This window comes from Eublepharis macularius, chromosome 11 (assembly GCF_028583425.1).
Source record: "Eublepharis macularius isolate TG4126 chromosome 11, MPM_Emac_v1.0, whole genome shotgun sequence".
Classification (NCBI taxonomy): Eukaryota; Metazoa; Chordata; class Lepidosauria; order Squamata; family Eublepharidae; genus Eublepharis; species Eublepharis macularius.
The window spans coordinates 94135419-94146922 of record NC_072800.1 but is presented as its reverse complement, the minus strand read 5'-3'; the positions used below and the strand labels follow the sequence as shown (position 1 = coordinate 94146922).

The following is an 11504-nucleotide window of genomic DNA, read 5'->3' as shown; positions in this document are numbered from 1 at the left end:
CTGCCATTTTCTCCAAGGGAACAGAGCTCTCTAGTCTGGAGTTGAGTTGTAATTCCAGGAGCTCTCCGAGTCCCACCTGGAGGCTGGCAACCCTAACTTTAAGCTAGGTTTAAAGAGTTCAATTGCGAGGCTAGGTTTTGCAGTCCAGTGTTACATTTAAAGACTAGTGCTGGGGTGTGCAGCCTTTTGAGCCTGAGTAACAAAACAATGCAAGGGCTACCTGCGAAGGTGTGGAGTGCTGCCAAACTAAAGGAGGGGCTGGGGAAGAGAGGACGATTACTCTTGGCCAGGCATCCCAGGAAACAACTGAGCTCCAGCGAGCGATCAGTGCAGAGGCTCTCCTTGGCATGCCAAGCCGAAGGCTGCCTGTCCGAAGGCTCGAGGCTGGGTTTCGAACAGCCCAGCAGGGGCTTCTTGGCTAGCGGTGGCCCTCCAGGAACTGGCCTAGTAAGTTAAAGCTGGCATCTGCATTTGAGAAACAAAATTAAGATGTATTTATATTTCCTAGAAGATGGAAATGGCAAACGCGATGCTAAAAATCTGCAGGAGCCGACGGGACGACGTCCGCTTGCCCCGCGCTCACCAGCGGCATCTCTGCGAAGGTCAGGCATGAGCTCCGCCGGCAGCGCAGCGCATGCGCGCAGAGAAAGCGTAGGAGGAGGGGCTAGGGAGGCGGGGGCGTGGCTTAGAGCGGCGCCTTGCGTCGGGAAGGGCAGTGCGCGCGCAGGTGAGAGGGGAAAGGTCGGGGGTGGGGCGAGCGCGCGCCGGGGGTGGGGGAAGAGGCGAGGCGGCGGCGAGAGCGGGAGCGGCAGTCGCGCGGAGCGAGGAAGGGAAGGAAGCCGACGAGGGACCCGCCGGCGCGAAGCCCCCGCTCGCGCCTCGAGACCAGGTGAGCGGAGAGCCTCGCGCGGCTTTTCCCCTCAGGCGGCGACGCGGGGCGGGCGGGGGCCGCGTGTTGGTTCGCTCGGGCCCTGAGGAGAACCGGCGTGCGGGAGGAGCTGCCCGGGTTCCCCCTCCGTCAGGGAGGCCCGGCGGGTCCGCGTTGCCTACCTCGCAGGGTCGTTGTGAGGAGGGGATACAGGAAGAGGGAGTCCCTGAAGGGAGAGTTGCATGTGGGAGTTTCACTTCATTTCTACCCTTTCTTTCTCCCCAATGGGGACTCCAAGCAGCTGACATCCTCCTTCTCTCCTCTATTTTGCCCTCACAGCATCCCTGTGAGGTAGGCCAGACTGAGAGTGTGTAACTGGCCAAAGGTCACGCAGCGAGCTTCCATGGCAGAGGGGGGATTCGGGCCTGGGTCTTCCAGATCCTAGTCAGACCCTCTGACCACTGTACTGCACTGGGGCAGCCATGCTGGACTCTCTTTTTCTCCCCCCTCCCCCCACTAATCTGTCTAGAAGAGTGGTATATAAGCACAGTTGTTGTTGTTGTGGTATTCCCCGTTGCTGTGCATGGATGTGAAAGTCGGACAGTGAAGAAAGGTGAAAGGAAGAAAATTGATTCATTTGAAATGTGGTGCTGGAGGAGAGTTTGCGGATACCACGGACAGCCAGAAAGACAAATAAGTGGGTGCTAGATCAAATCAAGCCTGAATCCTCCCTAGAAGCTAAAATAACAAAACTGAGGCTGCTATTGTACTTTGGTCACATCATGAGAAGACGACTCTCTGGAAAAGTCAATAATGCTGGGGAAAGTGGAAGGCAGCAGGAAAAGAGGAAGCCCTAAAACGAGATGGCTGGACTCAATAAAGGAAGCCACATCCTCCAGTTTGCAGGATCTGAGCAAGTCTGTTAAGGAGAGGACGTTTTGGAGGTCTTTCCTTCATAGGGTCGGCATAGGTCGGAGGCAAAGGCCTCTCCAGGCCCAAGTATCACTTCACTAGGCTAGGTTATTTCATCCTTTATTGTATGCTTCTGAATCCGGTCTCTTCACTAGGATCTCATGAGTGATGTAATATGATGGGGAAAAACTTTGCAGTCCTTCTGAAATAGCTATTGGGAAAAAAACCCACACATTTTTCAGCCTAGGTTGGGCTCCTTGAGTCACTGGGTTTAGGTAAAGTGCACCCAGTTCTCTTTTCCCCTGTGGAGCTCAGGACAATGCATATTGTTCTTTTTTTTACAACAGCCCTTTTAGTTAGGTTAGACTGTGGACATTGTCTCAGGTCAGCCTATGCTCATTCTATTTAGTTCATTGATGTGCCTTTCCCACCATTCTCCCCAATGGAGATCCAAAGTGCCTTACATCTTTATCCTCACAACAACCCTGTAAGGTAGGTTAGGCCCATAGTATGTGACTGGCCCAAGATCACTCAGAAAGCTTTCCTGGCAGAGTGAGGATTTGAACCTGGGTTTCCCAGGTCCTAGGCCAACAATCAAACCACTCTTGAGGTTCAAATATTTGAAGGGGTATTCAGAGAAATTCCCTCATTGGCAGAAAGTCAGTATTAGAAGGGCAAGTTCTAGCTTCACCTTTTTGCTAACATGCTTGCACTCCATGTTGGGGAGATTTTGGTGTTTTGTTCTTGTATGGAAGACCATTCAGTCATGAGACCCCACCTGTAATTGGAAGTAGGTGCTGTCAGGAGCAGGATTCCCACCACAGGGAGGAAGCCCAAGGTTCAAGGATGAGGTAGGAGGTAACATGATCCTGGACAGGCTCTGCTGGTATAAGAAGTGCACCCGAGAGAAAGTGGCAGGACTGATCAATGAGCTCTGGGATGAAACCAGCAGAGGGTGATCAAAGGACATAGGGCTTGAACCCTTAAGGTGGCTGGCTAGGAACAGAGAAGGTGAAGTGAGAGAAGTGTGGCATGGGTAAAATGTTATCAGGATTATGAGATATTGTCCATGCCATTTTTGGATGATATAGAAGGTAAGCTCAAAGGAGATCCCTGTTGCTTCCTTCTCTGATTCCTGTTAATGGAGAGATGTGCGTCTTCATAAAAGATGTTCCTATTAATAGAACAAATATTATTTCATGAAGCAAATGGAAAGTACATTTTGGGCACTAGGGCAGTGCTTCACACCTCCACCCCTGACTCATTGCAGGTTTCACCATCACATTTTCCTAATGCATGCCTTTAGGTACATTCCCAGTAACCACGTAAGTAAACAGTTGGATAACATGCGGAACTTGGCTCTTCAGACTCATCTTGGTGTGTGGGATGGAGGTGACAGGTTAATGTAATTCCTATTGGGCTTTCCAAAAGACCAAAACCGGTCCACCGGCACCTTAAAATCTTAACAGTGTATATTCCGGTATGAGCTTTTTTGGGTCAGAGCTTGCGTTTCTCTCATCAAATATTGGCAAAGCCAACTTAGGATAAAGAATATACTTTAAGAAAATAGATCTTAGGCATCTACTAATCAATTAACTGTTAAATATTAACGTTGCTTTTAAATACTTTGACACATTCTTAAAATGTTGAGTGTTAGCTAATGCTTTTGGTAAATTGGAACAATAACAGTTCTTTTCTTTGGCTGTTATCTAAAAAAAAAATGAGTAAGCCTACAGCTATGACATTTTTTAAAAAATGAGATGAGAGCCAGGTAACCTGGAGAAAGGTATTCTCTGGCTCCTGAAGCAAGTTTGCTGGAGTCAAAGGTGACCCTAGACGTGAACTTTGACACTGAGGGGGCTGTCTTTTGGGAGATGCCTGCAGTTACATCAGGAAGCTTTGCTATACTGCTGAGTTTGTTGCTACTTGTTGTATGATGTCCCTTGCTACCTCTAATGAAATAAAAAAATGAAAGCTGCTATCTTCGGCATTCCTGGCTTCAGGGAATATTTAACAATGTTTGACTGTGGTAAACTAATTGACTGCTCAGTTGGAAATAGTTGTGGGACAGTTGATAGGTGTTCTAAATCTAATAGTGAGGTATGACAATTATGATTATGAAAGTGTAAACAAAGAAACAGAGAGCCCAAAGATAACAGGCAGGAAGCAGTAGTGAGTCTGCTGTGGAAGTCTGTATTAGTCTGGGTATGTTGGTAATGGTGTTATCAAGCGTCACCGAATCCCATGGCTTTCAGTATCACCCAGCTCTGCCTCTTCATTTCCAAACTTGCTGTCTCCTTCCATTTATTCCTATATTCCTGATGGCTTCTCTGATATAACCCCGTGACTATCTCATCGCCATCTCAAACTCAGTATGTTTAGGGGTCAACTACGTGTTGCTGGTCATACAGTTTGGTGTAGTGATTAAGGGTGGTGAGACTAATCTGGAGAACCAGGTTTGATTTCCGCACTCCGCCGTTTGAAGCCAACTGGGTGATGTTGGATCAGTTACAGCTCTCTCAGCCCCGTCCAACTCACAGGGTGATTGCTATGAAGATGATAACACACTTTGTAAGCCACTCTGAGTGTGGCATTAAATTGTCCCGAAGGGCGGTGTATAAATCAAATATTATTATTATTATAAGTCAGCCCTGAACTGACTGTGTCCTTTTTGCAGACTGGTGTGTCATGGGGAAAATAACGTTCCCAAGCACAGCGTGGCTCAGTTCAGCTCAGGGGCATGGTAAGGGGGGGAGGAGGGGTTTCAGTCTTCCCTTCTGTGCCATTTTCTTGAGCCTAAATGGCCGCGGAGCCACGTTCAGTTAACGCAGCTCAACTCTCATGTCAGTGAGTGGTAGTTTGACTCTAAGACGGAGCGTCTTATTTTTCCACCTCACCCGTCTTCTTCCAGTGTACTGTCTGTATACATTGACAAAGTCACCATCCACCTCTGAATCTTTCCTCTAATTTGGCCCCCATGTTAAGTCTGTTGCAAAGTCATGTTGCTTCTCACTTTGCAGCATTGCAGGAGTACTGACCTTTCTTTCTGCCCCTCCAGCAAAAACTCTGGTTCAGACTCTGGTAATTTCTTTTCTTGACTGCTCTACCTTCCTCCTCTGGTTTTCTGTTGTCGTATGCAGGCCTCCTCCCCTCAGTTTAACTCTGTGCTTCCAGATTAATTCACCTCCGTGTGACCATGTTATGTCTGTCCTTCAATTCCTACCCTGACTTCTTGTCTGCTTGTGTATCTGCTGCGGTCATGGGCGTGCTGAGATTCTGTTCAAAGGCTTTGTATACCCGCGTCCTCCGTGGCTTTGCCCGTCGCCACCTCTTTGCACTGATGTCCTAGCTCCCCTCGCCCTTCTGCTTTCTGGCATTTGATCCTTCAGCTGCTCCACCTTTTAGCGGTCCAGATATTTTCTGTTTCTTCAGATAACTCTGTTTTGCTTCCTCATACGCCTGGATCTGTCCCGGGACCCTTCCGTGGTGCCACCTTTCACTTCCTTCAGATCTCTCTTCAAAATGGGTTAACCACCCCCTTCCTCCTCGTTGATCCTCTCCTGCAAATGCCTCTTCCAGCATCCTTGCATTGGCAGTATGAAGTAAATTTGAAATCTGAAACCCTGTGTTTCCCTTCTAAGATGCATTCAGGGAAGGGCGATGGCTCAGTGGTCAAGAACATAGTCTGATTTAATATCAGGCATTTTCATATGTTCTTGTATGCAAAGAAGTAAAGCGCCCTTTCTTGGTTTACAATTTGCACAAGGTAGGGAAGAACAAACATCTTAATCGTAGGGGCAGTTAATGTGAAGATAAGACTCAAAATAATGGCTGGACATTCGGCTGGACATTAGGAAAAACTTCTTTACATGATGAGTAATTCAACGGTGGCATCAGCTGCCCAGGGATGTGGTGGGTTCCCCCTCATTGGCAGTCTTCAGGGAGTGGCTGGATGAATACTTGTGGGGGGTGCTTTAGGCTGTTCCTGTATTGGGCAGGGGGTTGGACTAGATGGTCTGTAAGACCTCTTCCAACTGGCCCTTTCCAACTCTATGAGTCTGTATGCATGTTGTGCAAACTGTTGCAGAAGTCGTTGTCCTTTGCTTCAAGAAGGAACTGATTTTGCTGCAGTTAACTTTTGTTTCTAACCCAGACTATACTAGCATTTGATACTCCGGCTGCACCACCTTTAGCTGTTCAAAGATTTCCTGCTGCCTTGGATAACTCAATTTTGTTGCCTCATATGCCTGGAAACTCCCAGGATACTTTAGTCAGTCTTAACTCTCAGAGCCATAGTCAGTATTAATTCATTTCTGAAGTCTCTCTATATACCCTTCCATTAACAGGTAATTTCTCTTGTGTACCACAGTGAGTATTGCAGCTTGTGACCTGCCCTGTGAAGGAAAGTAAAAATTGTTGCGTTGAAAAGAACGCTGCTAATTTACTGATGGTGATGTACTTCCACTGCTGGCTCTGGTTATGTGCCAGCCACAAAAGCTGGTGAACAGCATCTTGCCACAATGGTTCTTGGAATTCTTGAGCGGTGGCACGGTTCTGGTGTCATCTGTAGAATCCAAGCAGAGCAGTGACTTGCTGGGACACTTGTTTTTAATCAAAGTGTCCCTGCGAGAGAGGGTTCACACAGCTTTTCCTTAAGGAGAAGTATTGATTTTATTTTTGGTAGAGCTTACTGTGGGATGCAATTAAGGATAAGGGACCAGCATTGACTTTATAATCCCAGCGAGCAGCTTTTTATCTGCTTGGCATTTGTTATTCTTACCTTTGTGTGTTGTGATTGGAAATGTGTTTGGCTGGTCTTGTAATATTTTGGAGAGAAAATAGAGCTTCCATTACTACAGCAGTAGAGGAAAGCAGCAGCAGTAATATCCATGGGAATGAGAGATGCTGAGGCTGGGAGTGTTTCTGGCCTCCCCCTCCTCAAGTTCTTTCCCCAGAATTTTGCTCCCAAAGAGTTTTGCCAGTTGCCAGGAGAGGTTGCCTGCAGCTTGTGGTGATGTTGCTGAGTTGCGTTTCTCTTTTTCATCAGAGGAAGGGGAATTGAAGCTCAATCCCAACAGATGCTTTTTGTGGTGGCTCATTGATTAAGAGGATATACTTGTCCTGGATGGAAATACTCTCAGCATAAAGAAACAGGAATGCTCCTGGATCTAGGCCTGCTCTGCGAAGTTCAGAGGGCAGCTGAGGCCAGGAGCGGTTTTCTCCTTGTAACCTTGCCAGTGTTTGGGTGTCTTGGTGCCTTCTCAACTTAACAAAAGTGTGCTCAATATGGCTTCCTGTGAAGATGGTTCTGAAAACTTCAGTTGGTCTTGAATGTGGCAATACAGCTGATGAGTGAGGGTGCCTTGAGGGACCATTTTTAAAAGTTCCCCTTGCAGTTTATTCTTGGTTAATTTTAGGGTACTGGTGTTAATTTACCAAGCTTTGAGTCTGGGGTGTTTCAGGGAATGTGACAAAAATATGCACTCTTCTTGCTGACTCTTCTTGTCATGACTGAGATGTGTTAAGTCCTTTCAGGTGAGAGTTGCTGATATTGGAGCGAGAGCCCTTTTTTGGGGCGGGGGGGGGGGAGTAGTTCCTTGTAGCATTCCTTGCTGAGAATTCCACACTAGAGGACTATTTAAAAGATTGTTAATCCACTCCACCCCTACCCCTGGACTCTAAACTGCAAGCTGCTGGAATCTTCATACTGTGTTTTGGCTTTTATGATTGTTTTGATTGATGTCTGTGTTTTTATTATTTTACTTTTTATTATAACCTGCTGCGGGAATGGTGGTTGGGCCTGTATAATAATGAAATGGATGGTTCATGGTTTACTTCGGTGGCGTAACAGGACCAGCCATGAAGAGGAAATACCTGGGAAACAATTAAAATAAATTACCCTCCATAAAGGGGATACTTTCCGCCTGTCCAGAATGGTGTCTCCACGTGTATACTTCTGTTGCCCTGGAACCCTTGCAGCGTAGGGCAGAACTTGACCACAAGCCCTCATTCACCTTGATGGCAAGCTGAGTAGAAGCAGGTGGTTTCCCTCCAGGCCAATTCAGCTGACAAATTACTGTGGGAAGGGCAAATTTCCTGGTAATGTTGCTCTGACAAAGGAAGAGGTAAGAACCAAGATGCTTACCTGCCTCCCTTCAGCGTAGAGAAATTTCTATGTTTTTCTGCCAAGCTGAGTTTCTGGAGTCGAAAGCTGCCTCCCCAAAATTCAAATACTGTGTAAAATTTTGTTGTAGATTCCAAATTGTTGTGTAAAAAAATAAATTGCATTGATAAATAAAAATAAGGTTTTAGAGTCTCCACAGGGAGGGCCTTGGCTCAGTGATAGAGTATCTTTTGGCATGCAGGTTCCAGATTCAATCCCCAGCACCACCTGTTAAAAGGATCTTGTAATAGGTGATGTGGAAGACCTCTTCTTAACACCCTGGAGAGTCGCTACCACTTAAAGTACACAATGCTAACCTGGGTAGAACAAGGATAGCTAAAGTGGATAGACCAAGGAGATCAAATGGAGGATAGAAGTTAATAAAACGGAGAAGACAATTATGTAAACCAACTTGGGTCCCCATTAGAGAGAACGGTGGAGTATAAATAAATTATAAATCAGTGAAGATAGGCTGAGTATAAGGCTCAGCCACATACTCATGTGTCTTTCTATCTCCAGTGGCCAACATAATTTAAAGATACAAAGCTGCATTATACCATATCTGACCATTGGTCCATCTTGCTCATGGTTGTCTATTTTGACACTTCCTGCTACCACAGATGCTTTCACTAGATGGCAGGGGTTAATCCCACACGTTCCTTTTGTAAACCATATGCTTTCCCACCTAGCCTCAGCCTCATGACGACTTGTTTCTCTTGCTTTATCATGACAGGGTTGGAAGAAATTGGGAGTTTTACCTGGGCGTCTAGAAATTTGATGCTGCAATTTATGACATTAACAGTTCAATCCTAAACAGAATTATTCCAGTCTAAGACCACTGATTTCAGTTGGCTTAGACTGGGAGTAACTTTGCTTAGGATTGTACTTTAAAACAATTAAAATAACCCCTTTGAATGCCAGTTCTTAAATCTGATGCTGACTTCTGAAAATGGCAGGCCTCTAGGAAACTTCCATATACCTAAATACCAGGCAATAGATCTGGTGCTGTACCAAGAAAGGATTTAAAATATGGTTCGGTCTGGTGCATGCGCACTCAGGAGTCGATCTTGTGGAGCTCGGTGAGACAGATTCTGTAGCCTGATACATGCACACAGATTTGCACCATTAGTTTCACTTCTCGCTTGCCTTCCATGCGCATAAGATCACCTTTGTGTCTCTGATAGTATTCAGGTGCCTGTTTAATCAGCCATAGAACAAAACTTCTTGATGTGTGCACTGAATGGTTTTTACTGTACCAAATGTAATTCTAGAGGGCAATTAGTAGCCATCTGCATTTATGTGTATAAGGGACTTAGGAGTTGAGCAGAGGAAGACCATCAAGGGATGCAAAGTAGTTTTAATGCAGGAATTGGATCCCAACCAATTCCAAGCCATTTGTTTCATTATGGGAAACTTGTATGTAGTGAATGGAAGAAAATCAAGAGAACATTGCTTGTGTTGTATGAGTGTGTGCTCCGTTCTCATGACTTTTTAGTTCCTTGCTAGAAGTGAAATTCCCCTGCTAAAGAGCCAGTTGGCTCAAAATGTATTGAGGGTGTATTTCTGGATGAACTGAAACTTTTCTGTGTGCCTTCGTAGACAGTGTTTGCTCTCTGTTGCTTTGATGAGTTTCTCTTTTGCCTAACCACATTAGGAATTCAGGAGCCTTGGGGAGCTGTACTTCCCCCCCCCCTTGGCATTATCATAGCTTATTAAATATGTTGGCTAGGGGTGTGTGTGTGTGATGGAAGTGACATAATTAAGATAGTTCTGTGGTATGCTTTAAACTGTTCAGTTAATGGAAAGGAATATGCATGTTGATCAAACCTGAGTGCTTTCTCGGTGGAGGTTTATTCTCTCATGAAACTCAGTATCACTAAACTCACGAAAATGATCATGTATTTTTAGGTTGGGAACCAAATAGCAGGTTGGAGGATGTCAGTTCTTTATTGCCGAAGGACTGACACAGCAACCAGTTATTCTGGTTTCTTGGCTTGAGAAAAAACAGCCTCGTGAAATGGTGCCATTCCTGAATTTGTAAAAGCAAATTATGATGGGTGAAGATATAGACAAAACAACTTGTGTCCCGTGGGCAGATTCTAACCCCGACAGGAACTCCTTGGTTCTGGTTCTCTCTTGCTTCACTGCTGGTGCGAGGTCAGTTAATCATGGAAATGCAAGACATCGTTGATAAGGCCTACGTTGCAGATTAAATGAGATTCTACCCCTCCCTTCAGTTAAATATTGTAACGGGGAAATGGAGTTGGCAAATACAATAGGGCTTCTTCACCTGCCATTCCCTAGTCAAAAGTTCTGTTGTGTTAAGCCAAAGCTTTTAGCTCGCGTGTTCTCTGTCAACACAGTGTGTGCAGCGGTCAGTTCTGATAAGTGCCTGTTGTGGGTTTTTTTCCCCCCCTGAAAGAATTTGCCTCTAAAAACTGAGAGGCTCAGTTAGCATGTGGGTTTTTTTATGTCTTTAGGGTTAGAAGTAGAAATATACGCCTTCTGCGAGTTTTGGAACCATGGAGAAATCCCCCTCCCCATTTTTTCAGAGGGAAAACTAATTTTGGAGAAAATTTAAATCTCTGCAATATTTATTTAAGAAATCCAAACTTATTTTACTGCTTTAAGAGCATAAAACATGTCATTCATAACTTAACATATAAAACTCTACTGTTTACCACTTGTGAAATTTTGAAGTATATATGCCTACATTTTGTTCAAGAGCGGGAGAGTGGCAAACTGCTGTACCCTATGCGATGTAAACATACGCATCTGAAATTTTGCCATCCAAGAAATAGGAAAACTAAGCTGAAAATAATAACTAAGTGTCTTACAGTGCAATCCTATGGAGAGTTACTCCAGTCTTAGCCCATTGAAGTCAATGGGCTGAGACTGGAGTAACTCTCCACAGGATTGCACTGTTAGTAAACGAAAGGTGGTTTATTAGAAATGCTCTTCATACAGTCACATCGTTAAAGAGCATCAGCAGATTTGTTTGTTTAGTTAAACTTAACATTAAACATTGACATCTTTAATACTGTATTCTTTGGACGGAATTAGTCACACTGAAACACATGGTGTGTACACAGGAATTATCCCTGTATCTAATAGCCAAGGGCTAGTCTTAGATGGTCAGTATATCTTACCAACAAGGCCAGCCACAGCTACGAGTTCTGGTTTGCAGAAAAATCTGCCCCCCTGCCCCAGTCTTGGCATAAACCCCACCCATGTCAGTCAGTAGTGATGTCTGTACATATGTACATGCAAAAGAAAAGCCTAGATTTGTGGTGGCTTGTAGCGGGAGCTAATACAGTGGTGGGAAGAGGAGAGCCAGTGGCGGTGGGGGTGGGTGTAGGGAGAGCTGGTGTAGGGAGAATGGGATTTCCCCTCTCCCATAATTGCATGTGACCACGCCCCCTGTCATTCTCTAATGCCATGGATTCTTGACCACTGTGCAAACATAGCTGTTATACACAGCACTAGACTTATTTATTATGTAGATTTGGAAGGCCTTCTGTGTGAGGAAAATCTTGTGTATTAAAAAAGTCATTGGGAGGA

The 11504-nt window shown here is 45.3% G+C and overlaps 1 protein-coding gene across 1 annotated transcript in view; it reads left to right on the top strand.

Moving 5' to 3' along the window:
* Positions 1-778: 778 nt before the first annotated feature.
* Positions 779-11504, top strand: part of SCAP (SREBF chaperone) — a 53686-nt gene continuing 42960 nt past the window's right edge. The window contains exon 1 of the mRNA XM_054991280.1: positions 779-889. The gene's annotated coding sequence lies outside the window, so the exon portion shown is untranslated. The remainder of the gene's footprint in view (positions 890-11504) is intronic.